Source organism: Dipodomys merriami, unplaced genomic scaffold, assembly GCF_024711535.1.
Source record: "Dipodomys merriami isolate MVZ:Mamm:240054 unplaced genomic scaffold, mDipMer1.0.p SCAF_64, whole genome shotgun sequence".
NCBI lineage: Eukaryota > Metazoa > Chordata > Mammalia > Rodentia > Heteromyidae > Dipodomys > Dipodomys merriami.
Window position 1 is genome coordinate 312,366 of NW_027206224.1, and position 7,635 is coordinate 320,000.

Genomic DNA, 7,635 nt, shown 5'->3' on the forward strand with positions numbered 1-7,635 from the left:
ATCCAAACATCCCTCCTCGTTCCGCTAACTCTGGCTCTTCCCCTCACCCCGGGGGCCCAGGCACTCTGGGCCAACCTGCCCCTTGCCCCGAGCCTGGCAGGTCTCCCTCCCCTCCCCTCCCCAGGCCACTGTCAGGCTCCCCCCCCTTTTTTTTTCTGGTCTCCCACCAAATCCTAGGTGCCGAGCGGAAGGAAGAGGCAGGCAGTGCGGCGGGTAGAGGCGCTGCGGCTGCCAACCTCTGAGCGCCCCGGGGAGGAAAGGGTTAAGTCGCCCAAGGCCCAGGGGGAAAGGGGGCTGCGTTCATCTCCAGGAGAGGTGCAGCCACCACCGGGGCGGCTGTGATTTAGGGGTCAAGTCCGAGATCACCTCTTCTCCAGCCTCTGGAAATGGCCGAAGATGAGGTGGGGAGAGGGGGTGAGGGGGGGTGGAGCGGTGGGGGTGGAGGGGGACACTGGAGGAAGCCAGGCACTGCACGTGGTACTTCTTCCAGTCCGCCTCTCTCCCCCACCCCATCCCCAGCCCACCCTTTCCCCAGCCCACCTCTTGAACCCCAGACAAATCGGACAGTTCCCTTTCTCCCTGAGAGGTGTGTGCGGTTTCCTGAGCCTCTGCATTACTCCATCCACCGCTCTAACCAATGGTTACGCCGCTCTGCCTGCAGGACACTTTCCCACCAAATCGGAAAAGTTTGGTTTCAAAGAAGGGGAAAACACAAGAGCAGCTGAATGTGGGTAAAACATTTTTTAATGCCCCCTGTTTAAACTAAAAAATAAAAATAAAAACAAAAATGGGATGCCCTAACAAGATGAGAAATTTTGACCATGGCTGCCAGTCCCTCCCAGGCCCCCCCTCTTCGGTTGGAGGTACACAGGGGCGTCGATTCCACGCAGCTTTTGGTGTGGTGTCTTACAACTCTGGGTAGAGGAGTTTTCTCTCCCCTTAATTCCAGCAGCCTGGAGAAGAATACTTTTGTCAAAATATTTTTTTCACTCCTTAAAAGATATCCCCCCCAAATCAAATTCAGATTTCTGGGGTGTTTCCCTGGAAAAGAGCAAATATCTGAAGTCTTCTTTTGGTGGTTGGCTTGAAAGGGGGAGGGGTAAGAGCAGGGTTGTGTGTCTCAGTACCTAAGTCACATTCCAGCTGTGCTGAGAGGATTCCTGGTACCCACAAAAAGGGCTGTGAGAATCTGCTTCCCAAATCCACCCCCCCCACCCCCAATAAGGCTAGATGTCTAGGTTTAAAAAGAATAGCTCTTTCGGAAACAGACTCCAAGGTGGGGGCAGGAGGAGGTGGGAAAAGAGCTGGTCTTATATGAGAGAAAAGGGAACTAGATCTCTGGAGGAGCCCCGGAGCAGGTATTGCGGGGTGGGAGGGGGGAATGCGGAGAAAAGCTAACAAGACTGAAGTGAGGCTCCACTCTGCCCTGCCCAGAGGGTCCTTCCAGCTACCTGGGTGACTGCGAATCAACCCCAGGAGAGCTTCGTCTTTCAGGGCCAAGAGCAAACCTGCTGGTTCTAAAGGCAGCTGAGAGGTCTGCTTTCCCAGCCCCACTGCCCCTAACCCTGCCTGAGCCTCCAAACCACAGAAATCAAACCAAATTGGCCACTGGGATCTAGAAAGGCTTCATTCCTGGGGCAAGGGGGTGGAACAAACCTTCCTCTTCTTTTTTTTTTTTTCCTTTTGAACTCCTGATTCAAAAGAGACCATAACCTAGTCTTGAGTGTCATCCCCAGTACATGGATTGTGGATATGTTTCATTCTTTCTTTTCTTTTTTTCTTCTTCCCACCCCCTCCCCCCATCTGTCTCTTTCTCCTTCTCTCTCCTATATGTCAAAGTAAAACCTTAAAGAATGAGACCCAAACTTGGAGCAGATCACTGCGGGGTGGGATGGGGTCCTTGAAGGAGTTCTCCATGATAAAGCGTGCCCTTCATTTCCAATTTACCGTTGTGAAAATGCAGGGCAATTAGTGAGTTCCCGGGATTGAATTCGATTCCCAGTTTTCCTGTGTACTTTTGCAATGGAAATCTGAAATCCAACCTGGGGAACTGGAGGTGCGGAGCTGAGCGCGTGTGGCTCTCTCGCGGTGACTGACAAGCACTGGCTTCTCTTTGGTGACCTGGTACTAGAAAGTTTGCAACCACATCTAAAGCCTGGGGCGGGTGAAGAAGAGAAAGAACTAACCTCATCAAAACGCTACAAAGTGAACAACTGGAGAACAGAAACCCTTGGTCAGGCTATGTTCGTTATAGAGATTTCCAGGGCATCACTTGGGGAAAATGATGAAGGCTTCTTCCTGCCAATAGAGGAAGGGCGGGTGGAGGAGGGAGGAGAGCCCTAAGAAGAGCTGGGGGCTGTCGGGGGGCACTAGTCTATGAGTCGGCAATAAGACCTGACTCCTATTTTCACATAGTCCACCAGAGCCGACCTGGGGACACGGTGCCTACTATGGCATGCGCACTGTTGACACACACGCGTGCACTGCTCCGGCAGAGGGGTGCATGAGTGAAAGTCCTGCGTTTCTTACCGGCATGGCTTGTTTAATAGCTAGAAAATTGCCTCAACCCCCCTCCCTTCCTTTTTGCTGAGAAATATAAAAAGGCATCTATATCGTGTGCATGTTCTGAAGAAACATGTGCATCTTTTTTTTTCCTTGAGAAATACCTAGCGCCATAATATTTCTGATTTAAGGGGTGAAGGAAACCTTTGAAGTGAAGGAAACCAGTGGGAGATGAACTAGCTTTTCCTGAGTGTGTGTGTGTGTGTGTGTGTGTGTGTGTGTGTGTGTGTGTCCTCAAAGCCAGTAATGGGATTTAAAATGAGAGGTTCCCAGTTCTCATCTTCCCTCCCATTCTATGTCGCTTTCTTTGCCCAGAAAACCTCTGCGGTAACCAACTGCACGTCTAAGGGAAGAGTGTAAAGAAAAAAACAAGGTTTGGAGCCCGTCAACTTTCTCCCTCCCTCCCTCCCTCCCTCCCTCCCTCCCTCTCTCCCTCCCTCCCTCCCTCTCTCCCTCCCTCTCTCCCTCCCTCCCTCCCTCCATCCCCCCCTCTCTCTCCCTCTCCCTCTCCCTCTCTCCCTCTCTCTCTCAATGAAGTTCTTTATAAGAAAAAAAAATCCAAGGACAATTTAAGCAACAAACGACATCGAAGTTATTTTTCCAAAGCCAAAAAAAATTTTTTTTTCCCAATTCGTTTGTTTCCTGTCCTTAGACATAGAGAAAAAGGCGAATCCAGTCTTCCAGCACAGCCCAGACGGCATGAAATTTGGAGCCTGTGCTTGGTGGAGGCTGGCGGGTGGAGGGTAAGGTGAGGCTCGGCTATTTCAAAGAGTGGGGTAGAAGGAGTGGGGGGGGGGTGTGTCTGGCTAGCAATCTCCCACCCCAGCTGGGCGGCCTGGGGGCCAAAGCCTGGCTGAAGGCTGCGGCTGGCCGGCCGGGGTGCTGGCCCCCCTGTGGGCTGGGACCAGCTGTCAGCGGGGGACATTCGACGCCACTTTCCCGTGGCCTGTGTAGGACTTACCCTTTTCACTTCTGCTCTCCACAACCCCTCCCTCCCCAGGTCCCATCCCTGAACTGGGCATTATAAAATAAACAAAAATCAAAACAAAAAATAAAATCAAAACAGGCTCCATCGCTTTCCCACCACTCGTGGTCCCCAAGAACAGTGACAGTTCTCAAGGAGACGCTGGGCACTCGCCTAGTGCTGGATACAACACCCAACCCCCCACCCCCCACCCCAGCTTGGGCTCCCGGGAGGACGCTAGAGCTCTCCCCAGGTGGGGCCCCCCCTCCCCCAGGCTGGGGCACTGGGGCCAGTGCGGAGGCCCTCCCCCACCCTGACATCCTTAGCAGGTGCATGCACGGCATGGTTCCCCCTCCCCACTCCAGCCCCTCCACCTGGCTCCCTGGCAGGGGTTGGGAGGGAGGGGGGGCAGAGAAACCATCAGGCCAGAGATGGGGGTGGGGGAAGACCTTAGCAGCCACTAAGAGGAGTGAGTGCGTGGCCTGCGGTCCCTCCCCTTCATTGGGACTCTCCTGGTTGGTCTGTGTTGCTTCCTTTCTGGCTTCTTTGCGGGTCACATGCGGGTCCCCCTGCCTGGGACACAGCTGGGGTATGTGGGGGTGTGTGGTGGTAGTGGAGAAGCCTGGGAGCCCTGCTCAGAGCCCCCCCCCAGGCTGGGAGTGGGTGTTTAGGACAGCTGTGGGGCTGCCTGCTGTGGACGCAGGTTTGCTGCGCACCTCTGGTTTTTTTGGGGGGGGTGGGAGGAAAAGGGAAAGCAGATGATTTGCACCGACCCTCGTTCCCCTCGAAGTCCCGTGGCAGCATGAAGAATGGCTCACAACGACACTTAAGCTCTGACACTTGAATGCTAAAGGTTAAACTTGCAGTCTTCAGGGAAGGGCTTCCTGCCGACTGGAAGAGTAATGCGGTGCCCTCTCCACCACAGACCCTAGGCCACCTCTCCCTCCCTCCCCCCAGGTGCCCTCTGTCCCTGGGCCTAAGGTGACTGCACCTGCCCAGCCACCAGAGCCCCTCCAGGGAAGTTCTGCTCCCTAGTCTCCCCTGTAACTGTGCATCTCCATCTGCCCTGGGGAACCTCTGCTCTTTGGGTCCCAACTTGTTCCCCTGCAGAAGTGGGGTGAGTCCTCTTCCCCCGCCCATCAGAGGCCCAGGTGCACCGCTGGGGAGAAAGTCGGCACATCCATCCTTCATCTCTCTGCTCTGGATATTTGGCAGCCCCCAAAGGCTTGGCATAGGGGAACAAGTAAACAGCACAGTAACAGCAAAGCTAATGCATCCAGCTTAGTGTCCAGCGTTGGCTTGGTGTATGGGGAGATGCTGGCTGTAAAGGGGCGGGCAGGCCAGCCAGGGTTTTGAGGAGACACTGTCTCTAAATAAACAGCTGTGGGAGGGGTGTCTCTGAGAGATCCTGTGCCCCCAGGGGAATCTGGGACCAAGTGAGACCTCTCCTCCCACTCACAGGAATCCACAACAATGAGGGTAAGACTCCACTGAGCATGGCTGGAGGAATATTCCAGCATATCATTAAGCATATCCGTTCCTACCCAGGAGCCGATCAAGGTGCCCCTTTCTCTTCCTCTCCCTGAAGCCCCAACATTTGACAAGCACCAGACATGTAATAGGGTTCAGTTCTCCCAGAGGCCCCGGGAGACTGGCAGAACGTTAGTCCCATTGTGTACAAGAGAAACATTACACTCAGAGAAGTCAAGTTGTTCCCTTAAGGTTGCACAGCTTTTAGGCCATTCAGTTTGAATCGGGCGCTCAAGCTTTATACCACTTGCCTCTCTCATTAAGGTCAAGAAGAACCGAACCAAGGGAGCCAGGGGAAGAGAAAAGACAGGGGCAAAGCAGATGGGCTGAGGGAAAAAGGTTATTCTGGGAAGTGTCTTTGGTTTCAAGGCTGAGATTCTGGGGTAGGGGACGAGTCACTAGCTTGCATGGAGGGTGTTCTGTAATTGGAAAAAGATAGACACCACCGGATATATATGTACAGAGTGAGGGGGGGGGGAGGGAGGGAGGAAGGGAAGAAGAACAAAATGCCCGCATGGCAGAGACATACTATAACCCACTGAGAAGATTGCCCACTAAACCCTGATTCACCATCCTGAAAGGCTCCTGCTAACAGGCTTTTCCTTCCTGGACCTTTTTGTTTTTCTTTGTAAATTTTCTTACTGTCTGAAGCTGAGACAAGTTCCTTATTTCTGTGAGTCAGCAGAGCTAACAGGAAGAGGTGATCAGGTGACTGACCACTCATGAAAAAATATTAGGAAATCCAGCAAACTGGGAATTTAAAAGGCTACCATATCCCAGAAGCAGGCCCTTTGGGTACATGACACACTGGTGCTTGCTGTTGGGGGTCCTATCATAGAGAAGGGGTACATGTGGCAACAGACTTGCAGCCCGCTCAGAACAACAACAACAAATCCCGCTTTGCCCAGACTGAGGTTTGTCTATGTCAATCTTCTGCCCATAGGCCTCGGTTCAGCAGTGTTTGACCACATGGGCTGGACTCCCTGCACTGAGTTTAGCTGGCTGATGGAAATGGATGCTGCACAAGTGTGTGTGTGTGTGTGTGTGTGTGTGTGTGTGTGTGTGTGTGTTGCTGGGCAGGCCAGGCCAGGCCCACACGGAGGGTTGTTGAAAGCCTTGTTAAGGAAGTACTTCTGACTAGGCAATCCAATTACATAATACTGCAAAAATAACTCTGGCCTGGGAGTTGTGTCAGAGTGACGCAGGTTGTTAACAGACAGCGGTATCAAATGTCTAGCTTCCAACCCAAGGCTGAAAGTACACTTGTGTGCAATGAGTGGTCCTTATCTGCTCCCCCCAACCCCAATCTCAGGGCCCTGCCCAGAGAAGTTAGTAGAGGCTGGGGTGGGGCAGAAGAAATGGTATCTATATAATATTTCCTCCCCTGTTTTTCCTCTCAGGTGCAACTAAAGCCAACTGTTATTTTCTGTTATATTCAATTATATTCTGCTAGGTTCTAAGTCCATCTACAAAGACACAAGAGTCTCAGCAAATGAACTTCCGATTGTTCCCTACTATAAATTAATCAGAGAGGACTGAAGAAAATGCATAAGGGCTAGAGAGAATCAGGCATAAAAGAAAGACAGAGAGGAGTTTTGTGCTTTGGATTTTTCCCCCCCAGGGCAGGACAGACACACTAGGTTTTGAACTCAGGACCTCACATTTGCTTGGCAGGCATTCTGCCACTTGAGCCAGACCTTCACTCTTTTTGTGCTACAGTTATAGTGGGATTTTTTTTCTTTTCTGATAATGAATCTTGAACTCAGGACCTTGGTCTTACTCAGCTGGCCCACTACCACTTGAGCCAGACTTTCAGCCCAGCTTTTGATTGGTTATTTTGGAGATGGCATCAAAAAGACCTTTCTGCCCAGGCTGGCTTCAAACTGAGAAATGCTCAGGATTACAGGTGTGAGCCACCAGCACCTGGACAGATGTAGTTATTTTTGAGGTAGGGGCTCTCATTTTGGTCCAGCCAGAATCATGATCCTCCTAGTTTTAACTTCCATGTAGCTGGGGTGATAGATACATTCACCATGCCCAGATGATTAGTTGAGATGAGGATCTCACTAACTTTTTGCCAGGACTGGCCTTGAAACTCAGTCTTTATGATTTCCTGAGTAGCTAGGATTACAGGTGTGAGCCAAGGCACCCAGCTTAAGTTTTGTTTTGTTTTGATCTCACTTTGCCTGGGCCCACATCTCAGGAAACCTATATCCTGAAAAACAAAGCAAAATAAAAAACCCAGATAGTTGAATGTCCCATTTCTCACAGATTTTGGCCAAGTTTCTACGAGGACAGAAAATGACGACCGAATTAGATGATGTACATTCAATCCAAAATCATTCCAAGAATGACTTAAATGAGATATTTCATCATAAATGCAAAGGCTCTATTTCCAGGAATTTGAACCTTCAACTTGCCAATGAACATTTTGGATTCTAAAGTGTTCCAAATGAAAAGAAAAAAAAAAAAATCACCAGCTTGGAAGTCATTTAAACTCAATCTTTTGGGGTTTTTCCCCCAAAAAAAAAATTTTGTGGAGCTTTGGTTCCCCGGCCTGTGTACTGTTTCGGACTCCT